The following is an 8,347-nucleotide window of genomic DNA, read 5'->3' as shown; positions in this document are numbered from 1 at the left end:
CACCATCCATACATACATATACCTATGATAAACTTTAATTTAAAAAATTAGGCAAATAAGAGATTAACAGCAATAACTAGTAAATAGAGTTATAACAATGCATTGTAATAAAAGTCATATGAATGTGGCATTATTAAATAAAATGAAGGTTACCTGAACACAAGCACCATGATACCCTGACAGTCAGTCCGATAACAGAAATGGCTACTAAGTGACTAACAGGCAGGGAGCTTTACAGAGAGCAGATGCTGGACAGAGGAATAACTCACATCTAGGCAGGACACAGAGAGCCGGTGTGAAATTTTATCATGCTACTCAAAAAGACATGTAATTTAAGACTCATGAATTGTTTATTTCTGGCATTTTCCACTTAATATTTTTGGACCACAGTTGACCATGGGTAATCATCCACAGAAAGCAAAACTGCTGATAGGCTGGGGCTACCATAGTGATTTTTAAATGATTAGCTTTGAAGATCTTCAGACTGTTTTCTGGTAAAGAACTTACATGCATATATGCATAACCCATGGACACAGACAATAGTGTGTGAAGGCCTGGGATGGGGCTGGAGCAGATGGAGAGGGTCAGTGGGGCAAAACAGAGCATGTCTGTGATCCTTTCAACAATAAATATAAATTTTAAAAAATACTAAATTTGGTTGGCCCCCAAATGTAATTAATCTGATTTTTCCCCTTTTGCATCTGAAGGTCCCCCTGTTTCATGAAATTTTAGAGCTACAAAAGATTTTAGTGATGCCGGTCAAAGTCCTGGGCAAATGAATAATAAAGAATTTTGTTCTATGTTATAGAAACTTGTTAAACACAGAACACCTTTCATTCTTCTATAAGAGCTGTGAAGCCTAGTGGTCTCCCTAACTGTTCCCAAAAGAGCCTGGGATAGGCAGTCCTTGGTGACCATCTTTTCTGTCCTCCTGTTCCCTGCACTTACTCCTTTGCTTCCCTCTCTCCTGTAACCTCGCATGTCTTGTAATGGCATCCCTCTCTATAAATGAGCAGGATTTCAGTTCCGTCAGGATCATGGGTCTGTTCTGGCTACTCGTAATAAGTCTGCTTTCCAGATAGAGGCTGCTCTACTACATTAAAGCTATTATAATCAAACCCAAAATAAAGAAAATAGCACTCTTTAAAAAATACTAATAACCTATGTATCTGTTTCTTGGTGATTTGATTGCATTTAAAAATATATTTATTTGGGGATACATTTCACATTCACTTGAAAGTATCACTTTAGTGTGGGTCCTGACTGCAGACCTGAAATGAATTGGCCATGCTGTGGCAGAGCCATTAGAAGGGAATTGTGGCCAACGCCTCACATCTCTCCAGATGCTCTGTAGCTACGTCAATCCAAACTGATTGTTACTGTGACCACACTGAGTGGTTTCACTGTATCACTGGCATGATGCTTGGCTATAAAAAAAATTGCTCTTGAGTGATAACATTTCTTATTTTCTGCTAGCTTAGTCTCCCATTCCCAATAACATTAGCAGGTAAAACAACTTGTTTTTTAATATAGCCATTTTCATTTAGAATTTTTAAAACTGTCCTTTAACAATGCAAAGTCATGCAGAATGATAAAAAAAACAAAAACAAAACAAACCTCTGAGATGCATATTTCCTGGGAAAAACTGGTTGGGATTATTAAATATCTTTTCATCAGAATATTCAGAATGACTCTATGTCATTTTGGAAATGAAAGTTAATATCTAATCTAGCTGAAAGAATATAAAAGAACATAGTGATTACTGCTTCACCTACCCAAGAGTTTTTAATCAAACAAAAAATAACTTTTAAAAACATAGATACATAATATGCGAGAGGGGAAAAAGATATGCAAACAATTACTTTAAAAACAATTGTAAGAATCATTTTACACATACTTATATTTTATGCATTCACAGTTTTTAAGAGCATTGTCCTTTGGAAATATGTCTAAGTATTAGATAGGTAGATAGATAGAGCTAGATACATAGCTCTATATCTTTTTACATATGTATATCATATATGTGTGTATTGTACAAGTAAAATCTGAAAAGTTATTTTGCATATGGTAATTAATAATGCTAAGTATTAGTCTACTTTAAATGAAGTTTTTACTGGAGGGATATTTTTTATTTTCTCAAGTATTTTTTTTCTTTGGCATTTAAGCTTTTTTTTTAAAAAAAAAACAACAACAAAGAGGAAAGGAAAAACTTTTTAAAATCATAAATAAAGATGAAATAAGTAATGATATCAAAATATGTATAGATAATGAATTCTTTACATCTTCCTATTCTTAGTGTAATTCTTTGGAAATTCAATTGTTCTCTTAGTCATGGCTCCTTAGAATTTATATTTTTATTGCTAATTTATAATTCTAGGGAAATACTTTCTCTTCTTTTGAAATGATTTCCATTTCCATTAGTTAGCCATTTGGTCATTTGTCCAATGCATATTTATTGAGCAAACACCCTGTACCACGAATTGGAAGAATAGTGAGAAGAGAACTCTTCGCTCATAAAGACCATCATTCAGTAGAGCCTGGAGCATGGACATAACTATCTGAGTTAAGGAGCCACATGTACAGCATCGTGGGAGCACAGAAGCGGAAGAATCCAACTCACCCATGGAAGATAGAATTGTCAGAAAAAGCCCTTCAGTAGGGAGGGACATTTAACTTAAGTTTTTAAAAGTGGTTTCAAAATTAATGTCCAAGTTTTGCAAGCGATTTATTTAAAAAATTATCTTTAAAAACTTTTTTTCTATTTTTTAAAATGTGATTTAATTATCACAGACTAATTTTTTTGGAGAAAGAAAAGTGGCTGGAATGATTTTTATAAATTCCCACCGATATTAAACTTTTTACTTAAAAGAATAAAAATTTTAAAAAGTATTAATATTATAAAATGTTAATATCATTAATATTTCTCCTCTTGCTCTGTGCACCAATTTCTTTGTTATAATGGTTCACAAAGCATTTGTCCTGTTAACTTTTATTTTCAAGTTTTAATGTTCAAGGGGGATTGGATAAATATACAGCATCGCCCTCTACTGGACAGAAGCCCATCAATTCACGTGGAAGATGCTTCTTTATAGGCTATGAGGACGGATGTACATCTTATTATAGGAATTTCAATGATAGATAAAAAAAAAAAATACAAAAGTGCCTGCTAAAAATAGTATCGTGTTACTTTAACTTAACATATTTCCAACAATATTACTTAGACCTCCCTGCAGTGACTAGGAAAACTCCAGAAGAGCTCATTTCATATCTCCAATATAAAGATGAGGTGTAAACAAACTCCCCGCTTCCTCCAAGAATTGTACCATTCTTTTGGAAATATGTTTCTTTTATTTCTAACCAAAAAATTGTGGTGCATTTTTTTAAACTTACTTTTAGAGTATTCTCCTTCATTGGGACAACTACCAATCCCATTCCCAGATAACAAGATTTTGATTATTGTTAATACAACTTTCAAAGTGTTAAATTGAGCATAATTTTTATCACAGTGAATATTACATTTACCGAGTTATTTATACATTGTGGCAATTTTATATTCAAGAAAAGTAAGGTTTACACTAAGGCAAGAATATATTTTTAAGTGCAACATATCATTTAGATAGCATATTCACATACTGCCCATGATTTAAATTTTTGCACATGGTTAGAAACACAAAATCCCTGCATATGGTCCCCCAAAAAAGCATACCATGAAGAACTGGAACCTCTCAGAGGCCATACAGCAGACCACAGTCCTCGATCTGCCTCATGGATAATGAATGTAGCAGGCAGCTCAGCTGTCATCTTGGTGTTCAGAGCCTCACTACACCCTAGGAGATGTTTTCATGGCACATCGTTCCTTCCCACCCCATATTCCAATTGCCCATAGTTTCCTGAGGCGTATGTGTGGGGAGGGAGCCCTGGTTGCTCAATGGAGTCAGACTATAGCTGGCTTGGCTCCATGGATAGAGCCTCAGCCCCCAAACTGAAGGGTAGCTGGTTTGATTCTGGTCTAGGACCCACATGTGGGAGGCAACCAATGGATGTGTCTCTCTCACATGGATTTCTCTCTCTCTATCTCTCGCTCTCTCTCTCTCTCTATCTCTCGCTCTCTCTCTCTCTCTATCTCTCGCTCTCTCTCTCTCTCTATCTCTCGCTCTCTCTCTCTCTCTTTCTCTCTCTCTCTCCCTCCCTCCCTCCTTTTCACTCTCTCTAAAAATCAGTGGAAAAATATCCAAAGATGAGAATTAACAACAAAAAAGACAGTGAAGTCAAGACATGGATATTACAGGGACTGCCATAATCCTTAACATTGTTTTATGAACATTGTCTCTTTTCTTACCTCGTAGATAAACTACTGATACTTTCGTTTACTGTTGTCTTCAAGTCCTCCTCTTTTGGTTTCTTCAGTGGGAAATTAATTTTGCCTTAAGCATACAGTCCCCTTTTCTCTTAACAGAATACATGTTATTAGCACTTTACATATTAGTAAGCATATGAACAGATGTGTGATTATATGTTATTCATCAATGCTGAAAAGTTCAAGGTAACATAAAACATGGCTAGTAATAAAATATTTTAAGTGAGGATGATCAGAATTGGGTTTAGAGAATAATGTTGCATTTAGCTGGGTGGGAAGGAAGGACATTTTAAATTAAAATGTGTGAATGTGAATAAATAATGGATTGAACAAAAGTGGGTGAGTCAAATCTTAAGAATGGGACTCTCAACTTATTTAGCACAATGCTGAAAAGGCAAGGAGAAAGAAGCTCTTGGATTATCTCTGAAACCTAATGGGCAATTTTAAAATAGTTTTCCAAGTTTGCATTTCTGTTTCACAATATAGGTGCCTTTACTATAACATCAAAACAATACTTTTAATTAGTTAACTTTTGTGGCTGCACTAGTCTGCATTCCCACCAGCAGTGCAAGAGGGTTCCTTTTTCTCTGCATCCTCTCCAGCACTTGTCTTTTGTTGATTTATTAATGATATAACAATGGAAAATAAGGAGAAAATAAACAAATGGAACTACATCAAAATAAAAAACTTATGCACAGCGAAAGAAACCATCAGCAAAACAACATGAAAGCCCACTTCATGGGAGAACATATTTGCCAATGTTATCTCCAATAAGGGTTTAATCACCAAAATTTATAGGGAACTCATATAACTTAACAAAAGGAAGATAAACAATCCAATGAAAAAATGGGCAAAGGACCTAAATAAACACGTTTTGAAAGAGGACATACAGAAGACCAGGAGACATATTAAACATGCTCAAAGTCACTAATCATCTGAGAGATGCAAATCAAAACGACAATGAGGTACCACCTCACACCTGTCAGAATGTCTATTTACTTCATTTTAATATGGTTTATTGTATTGTAATGCCATTCTAATGCAGGGCATTTAAGGATGGTGTCTAAATAATACAGCCTTTACTTACATCTTAACTTAGTTTAACTCCTTCTTTGTGCTCTTGGCTCATCTCACTTCCATTGTCAAAGAATATAAAACCTCCCTGACTGGTTTGGGTCAGTAGATAGAGCATCGGCCTGCGGACTGAAAGGTCCCAGGTTTGATTCTGGTCAAGGGGATGTACCTTGGTTGTGGGCACATCCCCAGTAGGAGGTGTGCAGGAGGCAGCTGATAGATGTTTCTCTCTCACCGATGTTTCTAACTCTCTATCCCTCTCCCTTCCTCTCTGTAAAAAATCAATAAAATATATATTTTTTAAAAATAATATAAAACCTTCCATATCTAGGCCTTCCTTTATCTCCCAGATCTTACAGTTTATATATCTGTCTGATATGGAAAGTTTCCAGCCGTGGGCAAACTACGGCCCACGGGCCGGATCCGGCCCCTTTGAAATGAATAAAACTATTGAAAAAAAGACCGTACCCTTTTATGTAATGATGTTTACTTTGAATTTATATTAGTTCACACAAATACTCCATCCATGCTTTTGTTCCGGACCTCTGGTCCAGTTTAAGAACCCATTGTGGCCCTCCAGTCAAAAAGTTTGCCCACCCCTGGTTTGTACAGTTTCCTCTGGTATAACTTGTTTTCAGATCTCCTCCCCTCAATATCTTTCTCTATGATTTTTTTTCCTTTAATGGATAATGTCCACTCATCAATTTTTACTGCTTTGTATTATCATAAATAGATCTGCTTCTCAATAATGTATAGCCATAAACTCATAATGCCATAGAAACCATTTCAAAATAGATGTTAAAAAACTGTTTTGATTAATAAAAGCCAGTAGCACTAATTGAAGTGAATAATTTAAAAGACAGAACTTTCTCAATATATAAAATCTGGTACAGATATAACACTATCTTTTTTATTCATTGTATAGCTCATGAACAAATTATCATTTTTATATTAACCATTTTGTAGTGAGAAATATTGAAAAGCAATTTCTCTTTTAGCTTTTAGGTCTCTCTTCTATTCAGCAATACTTATTCAGTACTGACCACATACAAGGCGCAGTGGTAGGCCCTGTGGGGGGTTAATTCAACTTTTTACATTATCGCAGCAGATGAGAACGATATCCTTTATGCAGATTTTGCTAACAACTCCTGTGAGAAAATGCATATGATAACTATCACTAGGACATATAGTCATTAAAATTTTTATTCAACCACCTCTTGGCCAGATTAAATTTACCCTCAATAGAGAAAGAAAATTATTCAATTTTGTCACATGTATTTTCTTCATCTTTTAGTTCTAAAAAAAATTATTATTATAGCCATGGGAAACAGTTTTATTAAAATAGCTCAATTTCAGATTTCATCAACAGAGATATTTGAATAGTATATATTAGATCACTTTCTGACCCAAAGTTTCAATTAGAAGCCACCAAATCTAGTGGCTTATTTTTTTTTCTTAACTTATTTTTAACATCATGACATAAAATCTAACACCTCCCTTAAATAGAACAATTTGACCTGAGAATCAGCAAAAATAATTATAAGAAATAATTCCATATTGCTTTGAAGAATTAGTAGATGAATATCACATTGATTTTTCTTTTCAGGTTATTGTAATACTATTGGGTTTAATAACAATAACAAAAATAATAATGATCCAATTTGCAGACTTCTTATTTTGTACCAATGTGCTTGACAATTCACCCATATCTGTATATTTAGAATGACCATTATGAATTAGTTAATATTATCCCCAGTTTATATGTAATGAATGACAGAGTTGGGATTTGAACTCAAGGAAAACAGTTTAAATATATTTAAAAATATTTTTACATACCGGAATGTATATTGCAGAATACAGCACCCTGAATAATGAAACTGTAGATAAAGTACACTTTACTGTAGAAATAAGGAGAAATTGGATTATCATCACTTCTCTTCCTTTGTTTGCAGCCTGTAATAATAAACGTGTAATATGCTAATTAGATCAGACGCCCTTCAGGACGTCCTTTGGGATGACCATCTGGATGAAGCCAGGGCTGCGATGGAAGCATAGGTCCTGGGTGCCTGCCAGTGGCCAGAGGAAAGCCTGGGTCCCAGGTGCCAGAGGGAAGCCAGAGGAAAGAAGGCCTTCTCTTGCACAAATTTTGTGCATTGGGCCTCTAGTCTATATAATAAAAGCCTAAGCAACTGTTATTGCGGAACAACCAGAATAACCAATCACTATGATGCGCACTGACCTACAGGGAGCAGATGCTCAATGCAGGAGCTGCTGCCCCCTGGTGGTCAGTGCGCTCCCACAGGGGGAGCCCCACTCAGCCAGATGCCAGGCTCACGGCTGGCGAGTGCAGTGGCGGTGGTATGAGCCTCTCCAGCCTCTGTGGCAGTGCTAAGGAAGGAGCAGTGAGCTGAGCGGTAAGGAGCAGCGTAAAGGCTGGCGGTAAGGAGTGAGGGTTCCCAGATGTGAGAGGGATGTCCGACTACCGGCTTAGGCCAGATCCCCAAGGGGAGCGGGCTGAAACCAACAGGCAGACATCCCCCAAGAGGTCTTGGACTGTGAGCGGGTACAGGCTGGGCTGAGAGACACTGCCTCCCTCAGTGCTCGAATTTTATGCACTGGGCCTCCAGTAACTGTATACAGTTCTTCCAGATTTGATATTTTTATAATTTTATTTCATGTACTTTAGAAGATATTTTTAGCATTTAAAATATTAGATATTTTTAAAATTTTTATCTATTAAATCTATTGTCTGCAACTCACTAGGCCCCATCGTGACAGTTCTGCAATGAGTAGGCTACATGTTTCCATGCTTGAGATGAGAAACTGAGTAAACTCTTAGCTAGAGTTTTAAATTTTTCCCAACATCTATGAAAAATTCATAGCAGCAAACATTAGAAAACATTGAGTAAAATATGC

At 36.0% G+C, this 8,347-nt stretch overlaps 1 long non-coding RNA gene across 1 annotated transcript in view; it reads right to left on the bottom strand.

Moving 5' to 3' along the window:
* The window catches only part of LOC107184906, a 16,273-nt gene extending 10,663 nt beyond the window's left edge, over positions 1 to 5,610 (bottom strand). Inside the window, exons 1-2 of the long non-coding RNA XR_001515805.1 lie at positions 5,516 to 5,610; positions 4,205 to 4,207 (exon numbers count right to left, since the gene is read on the bottom strand). This is a non-coding gene — a long non-coding RNA (uncharacterized LOC107184906). The remainder of the gene's footprint in view (positions 1 to 4,204; positions 4,208 to 5,515) is intronic.
* Positions 5,611 to 8,347: the final 2,737 nt, after the last annotated feature.

This window comes from Myotis davidii, unplaced genomic scaffold, assembly GCF_000327345.1.
Source record: "Myotis davidii unplaced genomic scaffold, ASM32734v1 scaffold8, whole genome shotgun sequence".
NCBI lineage: Eukaryota > Metazoa > Chordata > Mammalia > Chiroptera > Vespertilionidae > Myotis > Myotis davidii.
This window is presented reverse-complemented; position numbering and strand designations above follow the sequence as displayed.